The sequence below is a fragment of the Cupressus sempervirens genome, chromosome 10 (genome assembly GCF_028749045.1).
Source record: "Cupressus sempervirens isolate cs-2001-9-10 chromosome 10, ASM2874904v1, whole genome shotgun sequence".
In the NCBI taxonomy this organism is placed as follows: Eukaryota; Viridiplantae; Streptophyta; class Pinopsida; order Cupressales; family Cupressaceae; genus Cupressus; species Cupressus sempervirens.
Genome location: NC_143127.1, coordinates 838,303,399 through 838,326,006, shown reverse-complemented (window position 1 = coordinate 838,326,006; position 22,608 = coordinate 838,303,399).

Below are 22,608 nucleotides of genomic sequence, written 5' to 3'. Positions count from 1 at the left end.
AGACCATCAAAAGTGGTTGAAATCAATTATGCAGTTATTTTGTGGGTATCATCCCCACCCTAGTTTTACCTTCTTATTCCTGGAGGGTTTTTGGGTCACCAAAATTATTAGTGTTATGGTGTGATGCATGTTTACTTTTCATGATTGTTTAATATTTAATCACATGCATGATAAGAAAGTAAAAAGGATAGTACTTCTAATTCACCCCTATTTTATTAGAGAAATTTGGATTGGACATTATTGGCCCTTGAATAACTGATTCACACCCCTCCCCTCCTCTCATTTATTCTACAGAATTCTAACAATCCCTACTCATGAGGACCTTCATTTTATAAATAATAGGACCATAAAAGGGAATTGGCACTATATGAGTATCCTTTATTTTATCATATGTTGAGGGCCTCATATAAGAGCCATCATCTATAAGGTCACTAACATCACCAATTTCATTAGATAATTTTATCTCATCAAGTGTCAACCTAGACTAGTACCTTTCTCTAATTTCATACTCAGTATGACTTCTGGCCCAATAACCTTTAATATCTAAAACATGTCTATAAGCATAACAAAGCTTTAAATGATATTTGACAAAGCTAACAAGATCACACTGGGGTTTTATTACTTCATAATAGATCAACTTAATTTTGTTATCAAAGGCTTTGACCAAATTTTGGGCATCAAACCTTGACGAACAAGAATAAAGTCCTGCAACAATTGGAAATGGATTCCTGACTATCTTCTTCACATTAGAAGATAAGGTGTTCACTTCTAATGTTTGTCTACATAACTCAAAAAGGACTACCTTATCTTCAGGATATCTAGGGAGTCTCTTTGGGAAGCTTTATCTCCAAATTATATCCATCAATGCATTCCTTCACCAACTCTAGTGCTTGCACAACCATGGGGGAAACCATCAAGTTCAACCAATCCACTTTGCTTTAATTTCTATGTAATTAGATGGATGGGTTCAATTTTTAGTCTTCTATGCAGATCACTTAGGTCAAAAATCTTGAAAGAAGTATCAGAAAAGTTCTTTAACTCACTCTCTAATCCAACCACATGATCATACCCAATAGTTCTAATTTTCATTCTCTTATAATTTCACATAGAGATGGAAATACTTAAAAAAAATAGTCATTACAAAATGAGGAACTCTATTTAGCAAAAATTCAATCGTATAGATTCAAAAATTTGATCATTGGTGCCACTCGAATGAAATAAATCATAACCAATATTTATAATGGTTGGATTTTCAGTAAATATGTCAAATTATCAACTCTTAATATTTTTACTCCTACCCATATGATATCCTATAAACCTAACTTACATAAACCTTACTGTAATCTCCTATAGTATCGAGATCATTTCCTTTCTAAATCCTTTTAGCTTAAGCTTACTGAACGCTACTCTTTTAACTTCAAAATCTTGCACAATGGCTTGCACTATAATTTTTTAAGTGTGGGGAAGGAGAATTTATCTTTTTTTTCCATAGGCTTTCTCTTACCTTTTGTTTCCTTTGATTTAGAAGCACATTGTGAGGACTACTATTTTAGTTCCTTGAATACTTTATCACTTTCTTTTCTAGCTAATAGTTTTCTTCTTTGTTTTATCACTTAATCTTGGAGAATCCATGAAATTAACTTTCCACTCAAGAAATTGGATGATCATTTTCTTGTATTGGGTTGACACTCAATAAACTACTCCATCAAAAACATCTTTCTAGCATCTCCACATAATTTTTTTGCATCTATCTTCAACTTTCTTCATCTTTTATATCCTCTAGGATAGAAACTGCATGGTTTCTTTTAAACAAAAAGCACCATTAAGACATATATTTTCCAAAGCAATAAAAAACTAGAAATATTTCCATAGAATTAAATTTTGATTTTGGATCTTTACTCTAAGAGTTCTATAGCTTTAGATCTTTTTTCTTTTGATCTTCTAATCATGAATCAACTTTAAATACACAAGGATATGTTAGAATTAATTTGTTTCTTAGGATCTTACCTGATGAAGCACACTAGCAATGGAGATCCAATAGCAAGGACTAGAATCTTAAAGAAATGCCTTGCTAGAGATAGGAAAATATTGGAGAACCAAATAGACATTCTTCTCATCGGGAAGGCACTTAGACATAAATCCAACCAATCCTAGATCACCTAAGACCTTAATGGAGAGAAAAAGTGAGAAACTCACATAGAGGTGTAGGTGAAGTGGAGCGAGGAAAACCTAGAAAGAACACATAAGGAAAGCCTTAGGGATGTTTGATGAGAAGAGAGCCATCTAGGAGATATCTAGACAAGGACTCAAACATTAATGCCTTGAAAACACACCAAGATAGAAGCATTAGAAAAAGGATAAAAAAGGTAAGAAATCATGTTACATTGTTGTAGAAGAAACTGATGTGGAATCTAAAAGTAATGTTGATGAAGTTGACTGTGTTTCTATGAAAGAAGATTCTTATGAAGATGAGAAAAATATAGTTATTTGATATGTAAATAGAAGTTACACATGGATAATTGATAATATTTTCTCTAATCATATGACTAGTGATATAAGTAATTTTGAGGACATTGGACCATACAAGGGTAGTTTTGTTGAATTTGGTACTAATATTTCATGACTTGTGAGAGTTAAAGATATTCTTGGTGTTTTAAAATGTCATGTTTTAAATATCCGAATGAGAAAAGAATACATCTAGGAGTAGCTAATTTCTATCTACAACATACTAGTTCAGACACATAGCCAACTATAAGGCTAGACCCTTCTTCTACTTCACACTCTACAAAACCTAGGTGGGTCGAGCTATAGATTCTTCATATGGTACTAGTGTAACAAACATACAACTAAATCTAAAAAAAGTAGATAAAGCACTTATTTCTCCTATACTCATGCAATGAAAAAGCTATGAAGTAGAAAATTACAAATTCTATGAAATACACAAGCTAAGTGAGAGCATCCTTTTAGCTCTTAAATTGGAAGGGAAATGGATGATTACAAATTTGATTTTAGTAGATCCTAGATATGAAATAGTAAGAAATATATTGATCCTATATATGATTAGTGCTTTATCCATTGGGTAGTTTCATAAATCACACACATACATCTATGATACTAGTGACATATTCCATACATTAAGATATTATATCTATCCTACTTGTTTGTGAATCATACATTAGTCCTCATAAATACCTCATACTCATGCAATATCCTTCTCAAATACCTAGCCACCTTGTCAAATATATCAAGCATTTACTTGGCTCTTTATTCCAACAGTAAAACATACAAGATAGAAAACCTTAAGGGGATACAAAAGGGTTTAATTTCTTTGTCCCTAAACCACAAAACATTACAAACTACAAATATAGGAGATACGAATCAAAATGAAACTAAGAAGTTTACTATTTGTTGCATTTATTTATTTAAAAATATGCTTTTAAATGCATATAAATAACTTCTAAAACCACTAAAATTAATTAGAACTACCTATGTTAGCTTCATTACTATTGTTCATACAAGAGAGAATGTTGAAGAATGGTGGTGGAATCACAACTATGGATTCAACCTTGTGGTATCATAGACAAACTACAACCAACATGGTATCACTACAATGAAAAATATCAAAACCTAGAACCATTATAATGAGAGAGAAAGAGAAAGATATGGGAAAGGAAGAAGAAGTTGGATTAGATCTGGAAGTGACATGTATCAACTTATATCATCATTCCCTACTATTTCAAAGAATCTCTCTTCTCTTTATAACTAAAATAATAAAGGAATCTCATCATTGTATCTAAAAAAACTCAAAATATCTCTTCTAAGTGATGAGAATATCTTGTCCTGAAAAAAACATCAGATATGCATATGAAATGCTAATAAAACTATCATTGAAATGACTTGGAGGTGAGAAGATTTGTCCCTAACTACATCCCTATTGCCTTTGGCATTCATCCAGTTCACCACTTTGCCAAAAATCAGATTTAAACTACATTAATTGAATGAGGTTGAAGAATGAGTACCTAAGACAAAACCCTGAACAACTCAAAAGAACTACTTCCTATGTAAAAGAAAACCTTAAATATGGAAATTTTGTTCTCTCCTAGTTCCAATGGTATATGATAGTCATATATTCGCTTGCCAAGAATGCCCAATATTTTCATTTGAATATCAAGTCCCTAGTATGACTCATATGTATGCATTTATTTTCAAATATTTAATTTCTTCCTAAAGTCAAAAGCTTGGATAATAACTTCTATTTATTTAAAACATGACCCTATGTGCCCTTTTGAAGCAGATAATAAAAAAAAAAAATTTCTACATTTTGAAATTTTTCTAGGTCAAACTAGGTTTGACCAACCACAACATGTGTCATCATGTGATTTTCCTATTCCTACCCTATCACTTGATCTATTGTTACTTCTTCCACCTAGGTTCCACATGGAAGCACTAGATTGGTCCTCATTTTGACACACCTACCCAGACCCACTATCATGTGGTGGCCCCTAATTGTGTTGCCATGCTTAATCGACATGCATCTTTCCTTGGCGATATCGTGATAGTTGTCAATCTTATGCCACATGGCACAATCTAGTGTATCCATCCTGCAACCGCCTCATCAACTTTGGTCACCACATTTTACATTGCTACTAGCCTATACCACCTCCTCAACATCCTTTAGATAGGTTTACCACCCAATTCCATGTGTTGCTATGTTGCTATCACTATCAACATCATGCCATATCATTGTGACATAGTGATATCATGATAGTCGTACCTCTATCTACATCACTGCTCTATCATCTGCCTTATAATCTATGCTACATCATCATCTCCACATAACCACCTTCTCCATGTGGTGACTTGTCACTATGTAACATTGCCAATCATCTGATCACCACATCATCATGACATGCAACATCTATCCCTTTTTTCCATGTCACCATATCAAAATTCATGTGAGGATTTGGAGACCACTACCACATGTCACTTTCTAGTTCATTGTCATGATGCCACTTGTTAATTTTTGGCTTGTTAAGATCCACATCAACTACCACATTAGAGTGTTTATTCAAAATTTCCTTACTTGCACTCCAAATTTCTAGGTGGGCCCATGTGTGAGGTTGTCTTATGTCTCAAAAGGTATGGCCTTTTAGACATTAGCCTATTGATCATGGGCATTTAAAAAAAAATGTACCCCTATACAAGAAATGTGGGACTAAAACCCAAGCTCATTTCTTTTAAAATAACTTGCCCCTTGCCAATTTTGGCATCTCCTTCCCTTCATCATTCCTAGATGATCAGGCAAAGCTTATGTTAGAAAAAATTTAGATGATTAGACAAAACTCATGCTCTTGCACCACATTACCATTACATCACCCTCTTTTCTTTATGTAATTTCCTTCAATGCAACTTTAATCATGGTGCTACCTTCTTAAAAATGTTGGTCCATATCTAGGCACTATTGCTACCTCCAAACTAGACTAGCTATCCCAAATTTTAAAATCTTCATTCATAAATATGTAATGCTATGATAGCCATTTGCAATATAGCTAGAGGTGGTTTATGTTTATAGATCCTTCTCAAAAGTACTAATGTAATGATCATAGCACAGGTCTCTAATGAATATGCTTGCAAGATGTGATTAGACAAAGAGGAAATGTTAGCAATAGAATCTAGAATGCTTCATCCCACCATTGCACTTAATAGAAGAAAGGTGTGAAAGGAACAAAAAATTGAGCAAGATAGAAGATAACAAGGCATTTAAAAGTCTTATTTTTATTTGTTTCCTATTGTTTCTCTATACGTGTGGGCATTAGAGTCTTTTGACTTTTAACAAACTCTTATCAAACATGTAGCTCTCTATTCACTCTATAAATGGATCTAATTAAAAATTGAATCCCTTATTCTTCGGTACATGATGGCTAGAAAGGAAAACTTATACCAACCTAAGGATCATTTCTTCCTTTTTTTAAAAAAAACTCATATATATATATATATATATATATATTTATGAACCTAAACAAATGACATACATTCCTTTTGAAAAGAGGGCCCATAACAGAGTTTTGAGATTTGATCCCTAAACAAGTTAATTGACCTAGGATGATGTTAATCTTAAATTACATTTGCATCAATGTAATCACACATGATCTTCTAAATGCTATATAAAATTGGTGAGATCAATCAGGCTCCAAAGTGGGTTCGAGTAAAAAGTATTTTAAATTGAAACACATGATCCCTTAGAATAATCAACTAATCTCCTAATACTAATTTAAATCACATTTGACCATTGAACCATCATTTAAAGCTTATTTTTAACCTTTCATGTGAACTTCCCATTTCATGCCAAGATGTCCTCTGTTTGGCCTTAAAAATTAACCAAAACACCTGAATAAAACCTAAAATTAGACATATTGATTCTTTGTTCTATATTCTTGCACCATATCAGATCTCATGTCATGATGAAACCTGAGTTTAAAGATATTAACCATCAAAAATGCCCTCTTGAAACTACCTGCAAGAAAACATGTCAGAAAACCATAAATTGCATTCAATTTTGGCTTCAAAAATAGGTCAAATTGACACCTGGGGGCACAAAAATTGGGGAATCAATTCATTTTCATGACAAGATTATAAATATATGATTTGGTCTCATAAAAAATAACATTGCACATTTGGTGAGCAATCAAAGTGGGCTACTTGGATTTGTAGAACTAGGAACACTAGTAGAAAAATAATTTTCTCAAATGGAATGCACCTAGGAAAGTGTACAAATAGATTCATGAAGACTTTCAAACTAGCACGATTAAATAATTTTCAAAGTAGAACACAATAGTACAATCCATTTGGTTGAGGAAATCATGGATTTAGAGTGATGACATCCCAAACAAGGGCTTCAATCAATCTATATTTTATGACACCAATAAAATTTTAGAAATTGCTTTTGGAATCACATTTGATCACTGATCAAACAGATTTCTCATAATATCAAATATGAAACATAAAAAGTCTCTAACCTCTAGAATGCAATACAAATGGAATTTTATTGTTTTGGTCAACAGGTCAAAGTTATAATTGGTCAAATAGGGCCTCCCAGAATTTTGAACAATTTACATCATCATGATAATAGTAAACAACTAATTGTGAGGGATTCAAAACCTAGTCAAAACATATCAAAATAAATTGAAATCATAAACATAGGTTCTTTGATATATATGTACTAAAAATTCACAAAGCAATGAGTCATGAAACATTATTGGGTGCAAGATATTCAATTGCAAACTAGGCTACCTGTCACTATTTAACACTTAGGGAAAAATATAGATCTAAGCATTGCTCAAAACAAAACTCTATAGAAAGACTCAGAATAGAAATTTATCAATAAAAGAAACATTAATATGCTAAATTCAAGGTATTAGAAACATTAAACACCTCTTAGGCCTCAAAAGGATAGTCAGGTAAACATTCATTAAATGTGCTTGTAGGGCTGAATTTTGACTCAAAAGTTTGAAATTGAACTCAAATTGGGAAGGCAATTTTGAGTCCCATCAGGTGAAACTCAATTGTTCCAAAAAAATAAAGTGTGAAAATGTTTACTAGGTGGAAGCAGTCAACTTTAATCTATTGAGTGTTTCATAGTTAAACAAATCAAGATACATAGTTGAATTCCATTATAGAAAGGCCAAGATATATGATGTTGATGGCAAGTTGATTAGAAGTGGTGATCAAATAAGAGGTAAATTGTTCCATCTAGATTTATCTGATGAGACATGTTTGTTTGCACAACATGAAGATGTCCAGTTATGCCACAAAGGTTACATCATGTAAACTTTGACAATTTGGTGGATATTAATAAAATGAAGAGAGTAAGAGAGTTAGCAAAATTAAAGAAGCCTTACAATGCTATGTGTAAACAATGTCAATTGGGAAAAATGAAAAAGTAAGACATACACATCTAGTGATATTTTGGAATTGGTTCATGCTAAAATATGTGGACCTATTGATGTTCAAATCTATTGTGGAGATAAGTATCTCATTCTATTTGTTGATGACTACTCTACGATGATGAGTGTGATGTTTCTAAAAGCTAAATTTGATGTTTTTAGTTTTTTAAGTGGTATTTGGATAGAGTCAAAAAAGAAATAGGGAAGTGTTATAAGTGTTTGAGATAAGACATAGGTGGTAAATTCATCTCTTATGAGTTCAACACATTCATTAGTGATAGAGGAAATAAAAGAAAATGTTAGCACCAAGGATCCCTCCTTAGGAGTGGATAGTTGATAAGAGAAATACATCAATAATGGACTATTATAGAACATTAATGATGGAGAATATTGTATCATAGAAATATTAGAGAGAATCTATCAGTACTACTATCTATACCTCAAATAGAGTACAAGTCAAGAAAGGTACAAATACTACACCTTTTGAACTATGGTATGGATATGCTCCTAATGTGAAATATTCCAAGCTCTTTGGAAGAAAATAATACATGTTTAAAGAAAAAAGTAGTGGAAAAATTGATGCTAAGAGTGATGAAATTATATTCCTAGGATATTCTACCAACAGTAAAGCTTACAATTGTTTAAACTTTAACACTAACAAAGTCATGGGAAGTGCAAATATGAAAGTTGATGAATTCATAGAAAGAAATGATGTTGAATGTAAGAAAGAACCTAAATATTATAGTACATTCATATATGTGGATGATGAGGCCTCTAGTACTCCTATTGAAAAATAAAATACAAATGTAGTTTCCCAGAAGGTAGGGAATTTTGAGGTGCAACAACTGATTGTTGAGCAATAGGTAGAAGTTGTTGAGTCATAAATGGATAATGCTAACTATCTGAAAGACAATCCTAAACATACATAACCAAAACTAGAGATTGAACAAGAAAGAGATAATGAGGCTGAGATTATTTTTAAAGATGAACTTGTTGAAGAACAAAGAAGGAGACCACTAATTCTAGCTAAGTATGTAAGAAGACATCACAAAGATGAACAAATTATTGTAGATGAAGAATCTAGTGTTATGAAAAGGAAGAAACAATTTTAAATGATACATTATTACTTTGTGAATTTGAGCCCAAAATAGTGAAAGATTTCCTAGATAACAAATATTGGATTTAGGCAAAATGAAGAAATTGAACAAAATGATAAGAATAATACTTGGACCTTAGTACCTAGACCAAAGGACAAAAATATAATTCGAACAAAGTAGGTTTTTAAGAATAGGATAGAGGAAAAAGGTGAAGTTAAAAGGAACAAGGAAAGATTGGTATGCAAATGATATGTGCAAGAAGGAGTTGAATATGGAGAAACCCTCAATCCTATAGCAAGACTAGGAGTCAGAACTCTGCTTGCATATTCAACCTACAAATAATTTAAGGTATATCAAATAGGTGTCAAATCTATATTTCTAAATAGGATATTTGAGGAAGAAGTCTACATAGAACAACCTCAAGCATTTGTGGATCTAGACAAGAAGACTATGATATGTAAACTACACAAAGTTCTATATGGATTGAAACAAGCTCCAAGAGTGTGGTATGAAAGATTACATAATTTCTTGGTGAAGATCCATTTTGAAAGGAAAAATGATAACAATAATCTATATTTGAAGACTACTAAGATCAATTAGGTACTACTATCTAACTTTTTTATTGATGATGTTATATTTTGAGGAAAACAAGCATTATGCAAATCATTTGCAGATAAAATGAAGAACGAATTTGAAATTTCAATATTTGGTGATATCAAATTCTTTATTGGTTTATAAGTATATCAAATGAAATCTATTATTTTCATTACTTAGTCTAAATATATCAAGGAGATACTAATTTTTTTTGGAATGGAAGAATCAAGACTAATGAGTACACTTATGTCTATGAAAATAAGTTATCCAAAAATGATGAATCTATTGATGTGAACAAAGCACTAGACATATCAATGATTGGAAAACTACACTATGATGTTCATAGAAGACCTAATATTCTATTTTTTTTGGATAGTTCCTATATCTTCATAAAATCCTAAGGAGAGCCTAATGCAAGGAGGGACATGAGATAATTAGGGCCAAAGGCACACCCAGATATCCAAGCTACTTGCAAGAATAAACATAGTGGAAAACAACACAAAGGATAATAATCAAAGGAGATAGAAGAGCCATTATGCTTTATAGATTCGTCAAATCATCAACATACATGTCCAATTGTAAGGCCTTCTACATTATGGCCAATATTACAATTCATACTTCAATCTTCAATTATAAACTTCACATTCCAATTTTACTTTTGCTCTTCGTGATCTAGTTCACTACCCTAAGACTCTACCCAAGACCCCTTTAAATAATTACATAACTACAATTTATCCTATTATAAATAACAACTAAATGAACCCTTACCTTAAATGAAAATCAAACCACATTTCATCGCTTAGAGAATATGCATAAGAAAAAAAAAAAATGTCTGCCCAAACTGGAACTGGACACATATAACTTGGTCAAAGAAGACCCAAAACAATACTAGCACTTGAAAGGAATGACACATACATGAACTTAGAAATCCACAAAGAACTCAGCAACCAAAGAGAACTTGGAAAAAACTACAAACTTAGTGATCAAAGAGAACTCTGCAACAATTGTGAACTTGCCAACTAAAGAGAACTCAAAAAAAATCAATAGCAAGTAAGGAACTCTTCAAACAAGCAGGATAGCAATGCAACCCAAGATTTTCCTAAACTAGACAACCAAGGTTTAAAGAAATGATACTCCTTAATCATTGAGATGTCACAACCTGAGTTGAATCCAAGTCAAATTAGGAAATCCATGTAGCATCTTGAACTGGTCTATTTTTCCATTTCACCAAGTATTCATAGTAATATTTTCCTCTTGTGCCCCTACCAAGTTTCTAATCTAATATCTATTCAACCTCTTCAAAATAATTCTTCAGATAATTATCTAATACATCAACTTAATCATAAAACTCATGATATTTTTCCATATCAACAATACCGACTATAGGAGATATATCCATGTCATCGAGTAACTCAACTTCATAAGCATGACCATTGTCAAACATTCTTAAGATCTTACAAGATCCAAACTTATTCATCTTATACTTACTATATTCTCCAATAGGGAATCTTCTTTTCTTCAAATGAACCATCACCTCATCACCAATCTCAAAAACATGACATCTTCTTGACTTATCAATATTCTTCTTATACTTCATATTACTTTCTTCCAACCTCAACTTTACTTCCTCATGTAAAGACTTCATAAAATCAAAAAATTCTTCCCTTGAAACACTTCTCTTCTCCTTACTAGCAACATCCCTTAAATATGATATCCCTTTGGGTTGCATTCTAGTAATAATAATAAAAGGTCTTTTCCCTATACTCCTATTCACATGACTATTAAATGAAAACTCAATTTGTGCTAATACTATCTCCCAATTACTTGGCTTATCTCCATCTTCTTCCACAAAGTCTTCCAAAAGTAACCAAAAAACTTAATATCTCTATTAGAAATAATACTTCTTGGTAAGCCATGCAATCTAACAATATATTTGAAGAAAATATCAACAACATTCTTAGCATCTAATATCTTCTTACTAAGTATGAAATGAGCCATTTTAGAAAATCTATCCAGAACAACAATTATAGAATCATACCCCTTCACTATCTTATGCAATCCAAGAAAAAAATCCATACTTATGTCACTCCAAGGTTTCTCGAGAATTGAGATAGGTTTATAAAATCCAATATACTAACTTATTCCTTTCACAATTGGACAAACTCTGCAACTCATTACAAACTTATGAACATCCTTATGTTGGAAGTATTTAGAATAACTGATAGTGGGGTGAATTAGGTATCGAAGGTCTCGATGCACAAATAAAAAATTTCAATGCTTAGTAGACCCATATCCATAAAACTTCAATATGGATGCATCCATTAGATCATACAATACTTAAAATTTGTAAGTTACTTTCCTAGGTCAAAACAACTTAGTAGAAATATAAACATGAAATAACATAAGAACATTCACACAATTTGATAGAAGGATTTAATGTGGAAACCCAATTTGGGAAAAACCACCATTAACATGCTACCTATTCTCACTCTTTTAAAGTAATGCCATATGAAAGGCCAACCCTATTAAAGGTTACAATACACACTATTAAATGTGACCCAGTTAAAGGATTTCAATCACCTTGATAGGAGTGAGCCTTGTTAGAGGATTTTAGACCATTCCATTATAATCTCACACAGTTAAAGGATTTACAAATTATTATTAGGTCAACATTAATCCAAAGGATTGTATCCACTGGTATAGTTATTAGAAATTAATAGTAGGACTTGATATGATAAAAACTTACAAATCTATTGTAGATTATAAATCTCTATTTCAATCCTCCATTTTGCTTGGCATTTATACTCTTTGGCTCTCATATCTTGTTCACGCTTTAGACATTCATACTCTTAAGCCTTCTTTCTTTGCATACCAACTACACTCACCTCTGTTCAGCCACTAAATGAAGCAATACCCTAGACTCCTTGTCTTCTTTAAGTTCTCACACATGAAAACCCTTGCTTCCAAACAACTGTCTCTATAAATAGAGAGTTTAGATCTTTTTCTACTTAAACATAATCATCCATTTTAGGGTTAGGTAGGATTAGGTAGGATTCAATGAATCTACCAACTATTCTATTTGGTTCCTTTAGAAAGTATGCATGAGCTTCCTTGGTTGCCTTGTAATTTGGCACCTTTTGTTAATTTTCCCAGTTATTGCCAAGTTCTAGTATCCAATTGTTGTTGAGTTCTAGTTTCCAATTGTTTTTGAGTTCCAATTTTTGTTGAGTTATCTATTGTGTGTCAAGTTATCCAATGAGTGTGTAGTTATCTAGTGTGTGCTAAGATATCTAATGTGTTTTGAATTATCTAGTATATGTCATGTGAGCCCATTATTTATTGATGCTTGGTTCCTTCTTTAGTCAAGTTGCCAATGTTTTAGGTCTTAGTGGGAGCCAACTTGCATATTTAATTGCAATCATGAATTTAATGATAGGATCTTATTTAGGGATGAGTGTTGACTATTTTGGGGTCGGCCTTTCTATTATGTAATGTTCTAAAATGTTTTGTAAGTCATTTTGGCAAGTATAAATAGAGTTCTTAGGCTTAGGTTAAAGGTAGAACTTAGAGGGTTTTGAAAGTGGAATGCATATGTGTCTTGAAATGTGAATTTGAAGCTAGATTATGGATCTTGAAAGTATTTTGTATCTGGTCATAACTCAGAATGCCTTATAGCTAGACATGTGTGTTGATTACTTGATGAATTAATAAAGTATTTTATTCTCTCTCTCTCCTTGGTGTTGTTCTTTGCTGTTTTCTTTCATTATTTTTACTCTACAAGGTGGTTGGGATAGTTGGGTGTCCCCTCGGCCCTAGTTATTCTATCTCTCCTTACACCAGGTGATATCAAAGCTTGGGGTTCATCCTTGTGTAGATTGGATTGTATAGAACCCTAAGTGAATTTTGTTTCGGGGTAGTAGATTTGAGGATTTGACCTACAACTTGTAGAGGGTTACAATCTTGTAGGAACCTCATTAGTAAAGATGGTTTGAGGTAAATAGAATGTTGATAATGCAATATTGGATACATTGAGATAGATTGTAGTCAAATTAGATGTTGTAGAGACTACTTGAAGGAGAGAAGCACATCTTGATGATGTGAGTGATGATGAAGTAGTAGCACTACACCCTAATCCAGAACCTAAAGAAGATCAAGATGAGGCAAGGTTGTTGAGAGTATTATCTAGGGAAAATTCAAATCCTATTGTAGAAGTTGTTCCTTATGATAGAAAATTGGATACCAATGTTGTGTTAGATTAAATTTTTGAATTTTTGGATACAGTTTTATACTTTTATTAAGTTAAATTTTTTCTTATAATATATGAGATCATTTCCAATGTGTACTCATTTGACATCATGGAATATAGCATGTACTCATTACCAATGATATCATTCTTTTTATGTATACAACTATTGATTATCATTTTGGCTGATATTTCCTCTTTAATTATTCTGATAGAATTGATTGATACTCAAATACATATATCCATTATTGGAAATTGCCTATCTAAAGTATGATTTCTATAGAGTCCAAGTGAGATAGGTGGTTGTCATTTTTATTTCCACCAAATCTGTGTTTTTATTGAATATAGGTGAGCAAAATTATATTTACATTTCCAAAAATATTTTTTAGTTGTTGAGTGTTTGTGTGCTAGTGCGTATAGAGGATACTTGGAAAATAAAACCTATTGAGTAAGCACTATCCATGATTGTTATTCATTTTTTTCTAGTTAATGCACTTAAAAAATTTATCTAGTTATTTAATATTATTTGCATCTAATTATTGAATCTAATAGTTCCCTATGCACTAATATTTAAATAATTTTGATGCGTATGATTATATATGATGTAAAATCTAAAGTTTATGAAATCTAATTATGAATGTAAATCCCAAGATTTCACCAGATGCAATTATAATTATTCAACAAATATCCAAAACACATTTATGAACTTGAAAACTAATTCTTATAATTTCAATGGCAGTTCATATAATTTTATGCAAGAAATAATGATCAATGTAGATGCAATATTTTGAGCTATACATTGTATAAAATTTTAATTCAAGATTGAAATTTAAATAGTACAATTTAGAAAAGTACCTAATAATTACTTTTGGACTCTAGAATCTCATCAATCAAATATGTTGTTTATCTTACAAATAAATAGACAACTACCCCTATCATCTTTGATTCTTATCCACAACTGGGTGATTATGCCTAATCATTAAGCATTGAATGAAAATGGGATATTTTTATTGCAAGGACACTCTAGATGCCATCAATCAAACTCTCAGGATATCACCAATTTAAAAGTTTCCTATGAAATGTTTGATGTGATGTAATATGCCCCATAGAGAATTTTTGTAGCATGAGTATGTTTGCAATTTAAATCCCCTAGTTTTTTTATCAATAAACTGAGAAACATCTAATACTAATAGAATTGGCTGTAAAAATTATATAACAATTTCACATATTTTTTATTAGTAGAAATTTCCCAAACAATAATATAAACTTTGATAACAAATAGTTATTTGAGAATTTCAATATCCCAACTATCAAAGGAAGTTTCTTTGATTTGGAATGCAACCAGACAATTATGTTCTCTAATTGTTATCATTTTTAACTTATGAATACAGATAAATCACTATGAAGAGTATTTCATGTAGAGTGCTTAATTCATGCCTATATAAGAAAACATATGGAACCAAAAGTCTATCAAATAAATGAGTGACAAAAGAGACCCAAATACCTCAGGCTTGACATGGTAAGAAACACAGCAAGAAGAAATTGTTGAACATCTCCATGCATATGGGTGAAGATTCTATGACATTACATAACACCCCAAAATGGTCAACACTCATCCCTAAATAAGATCCTATCATTAAATTCATGATTGAAATTAAATACACTTAAACAAGAAATGTTGTGTTCGATTAGATTTCAATCATTCAACTTACTATAAGAAAAAATCCAACTTACTAAAAGTATAAAATATAAATAAAGAAGTTCTTTGAGTATGAGAGTGTAGACACCTAAAAACCTTTAGAAAATAAAGTATTTTTATTTTCTGAAAAAGTCCTGATGACATCATCATTTATTAATTAATTAATTAATTAATTAATTAATTAATTTTTATGCCATTAAATTCCTTTATCTTAATTAAAAATATTTAATTAAGGAATCCCTCCCAAAAATGTTTAAATCTTATTTAAACATTATTTCCTTATTTATTAATTATTTAATTAATAAATTGACCGAAAATCCTAAAATAAATAAAAAATTTATTTTTTGCCCAAAAATTGGCCAATTTCTTTATGACCAATAACCTCTTCCAAAATCTTCTAATCCTTCTTTAATTTCGATTAAAGGCTAATCTCATCATTTCCTACCCCTAACCCCAACTCAAAATATTTAATTAAAATTAAATATTAATCCTCATGTTTATTAAAAAAGTTTTAATAAATATCTCCTCAACCCAAACCCTTGAAATAAATAAAACTTTATTTATTTCCTAAAAATCTAATTTATCCTCACCTTAAGAAGTTCTAGACTCTTCTAGAAAGTCTTCATCCTCATCCTAGGAAATTCTAGACTATTCTAGAAAGTCTTTATCCTCATCCAAAATCTAGAATCTTCTAGAAGATGTCTTTAAACCTAATCCTAATCCCCTCCTAACCTTGTCACATTCCCTAAACATGGGTTAAAACTTACTAACCCAAGCCAAAGTTAACAAATATCTCTTCTTTCACCCACCCTCATTAAATGCCATCCACTTGCCTATCCTTAAGCTAATCCTAAACCATCCTAATCCATCCTCTAATCATTTGCACAAGCCTAAACAAGCTTAAAACATTTCTAATCAAGTCCAAGTCGAATTTGCTCTCATCACCCTCAAAATATCTCAACCATAAAACTTTATGAAGTCCACTAGGTCATAAATGACTCTTACAAGCCCTTTTATTGCTCTTACAAGTCATTATGAGGGTCTTTATGAAGATTTTATCTCTTGAGCCTCCTTTGTTGACTCATCCTTGCCCTTTCCTCCATCCTCTCACCTGTGTCACTCCTTGATTGGCTATAAGGAAGCACAATCCATGTGCTCTCCTCTCATGCAATCTGAGCCTTCCATAAGCTTTTTCCCATCCTTGCATCTTAGCCCTCAATCCCTCAAGCCTCTTGCCTATAAATTGGATCCTTCCCCTTTGCAAAATAACACAATCCATGAAGTAAAGTTATAATGCTATTTTGAGAGCCAAATCCATACTAAAGCCATCTATCCACACCAAAAATCCACAATCATCCATTGAAGCCTTTGGAAGCATATTGAGCATACATCCTATCTTTTTAGACAAAGCTACTCAACAAGAGAGCTTCTCATTGAGAGAGCCCATTAATGGCTCATATTTTCAATTGAGATCTCATCTTAGTCTATCTTGAAGTTTATGAATTTTGTTTAGTTTGTAGAAGCTTTATTTAAATTTGGTTTCTATTAGCATACTAACATTGCTCATATACATTTTGGCACGCCCGGTGGGACCCCGCATGGGTCATCTTCATTAGCTTTTTTAGTCAAGTTTTGTATGTCATTTGCTGATTTTGGCTAATTTTTCTTGTTTTTGTGATTGGTAGGATTGTATAAATTGGTTTTGTAGGTCTACATGAGCATGAAGAAGACAAAGGAACTCATAGTCAATCTCATAGTGTTTGCAGATTTTTCAAGCTTATAGGTGGAGAAAGCACTTGGGATTATTCTTCCTCTTCTTGTCTATATTCTTCTTATTCCATCTACTTCTTCTTCTTCTTCTTGTGGGAGATCTTGGCCATTTTATTTTTTTTGTTAAGGAAGCAAAATCATACACACTTCTTTTTAGTGCTTAAAATGAACCCCCAAATCATACTTAAATCCATTAAAAAACTAACAATTTGCAAAAAAGAAAAAATCTTTTAACAAGTGAAACTAAACCAATCTAATCATTTGCATCCTTGCAACATCAAGGTTTTAGATGCATTCATGCAAAATTAGGAACACTTCATTTTTGGGAATTTAAAAAGAACTTCAAGTTTCTATTTCAAAAGGTTCAAAATCAACACTAAGTGCACACTAAAGTTCTTTTAAAAAATTTCATGAAAACTAAGAGTCCTAAATGGTTGCCAAAAATTGTCCTAAAAATTTTGTTATTTGTTCCAAACAAATGTCTTATTGCAAAATCTTGAATGTTTCTTAAGATTTTCATGCATCAAAACAATCTAGGAATATCATTTTTGGGCTTAAAACATGCAAACTAGAACACAAAATTTTGAATGAAAACCAAAGTCCAAAGAGTCATTTTCACTTTTGAGTCCAAAACAAAATCTTGAATGATCTAAGGTTAAAACAAAGAACTTCAAAGTTCTTAAAACAACACACAAAATCTCAATCTTGAATGCTCAAAAGAAAACACTTGAATGTTTAACCACTTGTCTTTGAATGCATGTTGCTAAAATCACTCTTGAATGCATGTTGCTAAAATCACTCTTGAATGCCATGGATTAAAATCAAATTTTCCTTGAATGCATGATTAAAACAACAAATCCAATCTTGAATTCTAAGGATCAATTAACCATTGCAATATCAAACACTTCATTTGGAGCTTCTAAAAATTGAACAAAACAAATCTCTTTTTGCAATCTAGGTAAAGTTTGATTTTTGGACATTTAAGAAACCTTGTTAAGTTAAAATACAAATTTGCAAAAATCAATTTGAGTAGTTCCTTGGACTCACCTCTTTTCTAATCACCCATCAAATATTAACCATTGGTTGCAATCTCAGTGCCATTTATGGGGATGGGTCTACTTGAAAAAGGTGTTAAATGTTCCACAATCTAACTCACTCACTTGGTCTTTGAATGTTTGCTTTAACTTTATCAAAATTCTTAAATGATCAAAACTCTAGATTAAATCGATCACACTTCAAGTTTGGGCACTAAAATTGAACAACAACTGACGTGGAGAGCCTCCGGGCGCGCGCTTGAAATCGAATCTCACACACTTTTGTTTTGGGCTTAAAACAAACTCACACTCAATCTTGAATGCCTTAAAGAAAATTAATCGATACTTGACGTGGAGGGCCTCTGGGCGCGCGAGTTTGCTTTTGTTGACCCTAACTCTTCTTATTGTTTTCATTCTTCGATCGATTTACTTTTGTTGGCGCTTCAAGTTGGAATAAACATTGTATCTTAAACATGAGTGCTTGCAAAGTCTAGATCAGAAAACTTAAGCGTCAGTTGGTAAAAGAACAAATGTGTTTTTTAGCCCAAGGTCATCCAAGTCTTCTCTCCCCTTGTCGTCTTTCGAGGCCATCTTGGGTGCATAAGATTAGGATCCAAAACCTTGTTTCTTTTTAGGAGGCCTGCTTGGGGATTTCATCACCCCTTGGACGACCTCAACTCCAGCGTTCTGGCGGAGTATAAGAATCGGAAGGTGAATCGAAAGACACCTCTCTTGGGATCAAGATTTTGTCACTCGGGCTAAGCCTCAAGGAACTTTATACCCTTGAGAAGTGAAAGAGGAGAAGTGGGTTACCGCTCCTCTCGGCTGTGTGACATCTTTTTGGTCTCATCTATGGATTTGGGCCTCACGTACCTTGGGTATATCGAGGACTCCTTAGCTAAACCAACTTTCAGCCTTGTAGACAACCATCTAGGATGTTAATGTGTTTGAGGTGACTGATCGAAACATTTGTAGAACATACACACTCCTTGGCACAAGTATCACTTTCTGAGAATCAAAAACTTCTATCTGGTTGTTTCTATCTATTGCTTGATCTTTTATTTGTTGAATGAATGTTTGCCAAACTTGGTCAATCCTAGCTTAGGGCATACTTAGCGTAGTCACTGCCTATTCCAGAAGTTGAATGAGTTGAAGCAAAACAACCAAGATCTCTCAAAGCCAAGAAGATTTAGAAATTGATGTCAGAGAAACCCAAACCCAAACAGAAGTTCCACAAAGTTAAACTCAAACCATCTCTAGCATACCAAGAACTTTCAGCCAAGAGAAAAGAAATAACACCAAGCCCACGAATTGCCAAATTCCACAAAGCAGAGGACAAAGCTACCGACGAAGCACTTCAAGAGGCCTGGTTAGAGCGCACCATCAAATTTAGCCAACATCCAGGAGTTAATCCTGCTTATGCCTTACCAACTAGGCATGATTTTTATGATTAGACACCCTTGTTTCTCCCCATCTTCTTGGATTAGCTTCACTTTAGAGTCATCTTTATAGAAAAGCCAGCCATCTTAGGTTATCCCCTTAAGCATTATTAGCTCATCTATCTCATTTAGAATCAAACCATCTAGCCAGCAATCAACACCACACATCCAAGCCTTCAAAATTGTTGTCACTTTTGCCAAAAGTTTGCCACTCCTAAAATCTTCCAAATCCATCAATCTCACCAAGGTTATCCCTTTGACAGAGCTTTGTCTAGGGTAATCCAGCTTTGTCACTTGTTATCCCTCATCACCTTGAGCTAAAGGTTGGGATCCACAAGTGGTCAATCTCGTGTTCTTCCTAAAGGATCATCAGTCTATCCTTAAGTTGACACAATCACCACCGAGCTTGCACATAGGAAAGCAGACCTTTCGTGCTTTGGCAACGTATCTTTGAAGTTTGAATCTCCAACCCAATCCTCCTTAGGTTTTTTCATATAGCTTTGCCTTAACCTAGGAAATCATTTGCATAGAGAAGCCTTCCCCCTTTTGCATCCATCAGCATTATTGCATCTCATCCCTAGGAGCATTTTTCATGCCACCCGTCACTCGCTTAGCCAAGAAGAAAGAAACAATGGAGCCCTATCATTTGGATCGAACAGCCTCACCCCCCTTGAGCACTCAGCCATCCTTCAGCCCAGAGAAAGCTATGCCATCACGTACTGACATTGAAGCTTTCATGAACCAACCAGGAAATGCAGTATTGGTAAATGCCATTATAGACAAGAACAAAGAGACAATCATGGCTAATTTTCGAAGGGAAAATGTAGGAACCTTTGACTTTGGAAGACCCCCTCCATTATCAGATCCATCTCACCCATTGTTTGGGCAGCTACCACCACCCATAGGCTCTTATGATCCAAATTATCCTCAATATATGCCAAAAGAAGAGCCTCCAGCCAATCCATATGATCCAACAGACCCAAACATACCATCATCCACCCAAGTTGAAATCTCCATGCCGCAAGCCAACCCAGCCACCACCACTCCATCCTTGGTTCATACCTCTCCGCTCCAAACCCCCTTTACCCAAAATAGCTCACCGTTCACCCCCTTCACTATTGCTGCTGCTGCTCCCCAAACTAGCCTTCCAAATCCACCCATCTCCCAAATCAGTGCTAGCATCTTTGGCCAACCTCAGCAATATACAACAGGGATGCCACCCATGGGCCCAAGTAATCAACCTTTCATCACCCCCAGCTTGTTCACTGCAGCCCAACACACAATCCCATCATTTCCATTAGGTCTTGGGAGCTCAATACCATTAGCCACAAATCTACAAGCTACTACCCTCACTCCACAAAGCTATCAAATCCCACAAGCTACTACCAATTTTCTACCAAGCTCCCAAGTGACCCCAGCCCCTGCCACCACTCTACCAAGCTTCCAAATCCAACCACAAAGCTATCAAACCCCATCAGTTCCATTCCCAAGCTTTCAATTCCCACCACCTCCACCACCAACTAATCCATTACCTCCAATTACCAACTACTTTTCAATGCCACTTCTAGGAGGTAATCCACCACCCCAGCCAACCACCAATTATTTGCAGATACCATCCCAAATGGGGGCACAACCCACATATATTGGTCAAACCCCACAAGCCCCCCGATCCTTTCCCCAAGCCTCTCAACCATCTTATACCTTACCTCCACAAAGCAATCCATTTATCCCACAGCCAGCTTCTGTTCCTCAATCCCAACCTCAAATCCCATATCAACAGCAACCCTCGTAGCACATGCAGCAATATGTGCCACCTCCCCCTCAGCAACCTGTCATCCATCATGCAACTGCCCAAACAATGTACAATCCCTATCAGCAAATCCCTCATAGCCATCCATATTCAGCGACCCCATCCAGCACATACCTACCTCAAGGCACTCCTACATTGGGGGCACCCCAGCCATCACCTATCAATTCAGAATGGGAGCAAATGAAGATAGCTCTGAAAGCCATCCAAGAAGGGAATGATCCGAAGACATTCAAGTTTGAGAATGTGTGTCCTTACCCATTTGACAGAGCCATTACCATGACACCATTTCCCAAACACTTTGAGGTACCCAAATTTGACAAATTCAGAGGAAAAGGAGACCCTGTCACACATATCAAAGAATTTTACATGCACTGCCAAGACGTAGCATACAATGATGTCTTCCTCTTGCGCCTTTTTCCCAAAAGCTTAGCTGGACCAGCTCTTGAATGGTTTTATAGAATCCCCTATGGCACAATTAAAAACTTTGCTGAATTATCTGAGGCATTTGTAGCCCAATATGCCCATCTTGTTGAAACAGAGCTATCAATAGTTGATCTTGTCCACACCAAGCAAAAAGGTGGAGAAAGCCTTGCCGAATACCTGCAAAGATGGCAAACCCTTACCACCCGCATATCCTGCACCTTGCCAGAACGCCATGTTGTGAAAATGTTTATTGATAATGCCCATCCTAACTTGGCTCACCACATGACCATGAACTGTTTGCAAACCTACAAAGATATCAAAGAGTAAGGAATGATCCTTGAGCAAGGACTCATTAAAGATGGTGTGGTCAAGCTTTACAAGGAAGCCAACCAAAATCAATCACATTCCAATGACAAGTCTAGGTATTGGAACAAAAACAAGCACGTTGCAACAGATGGCATCACTGACACCAGACATGTGAATATTGTTGGTCCTTCTCACAACCAGTCCAACCCACCATATCAACCAAAAAATCAACAAGCTATCAACTACCAAC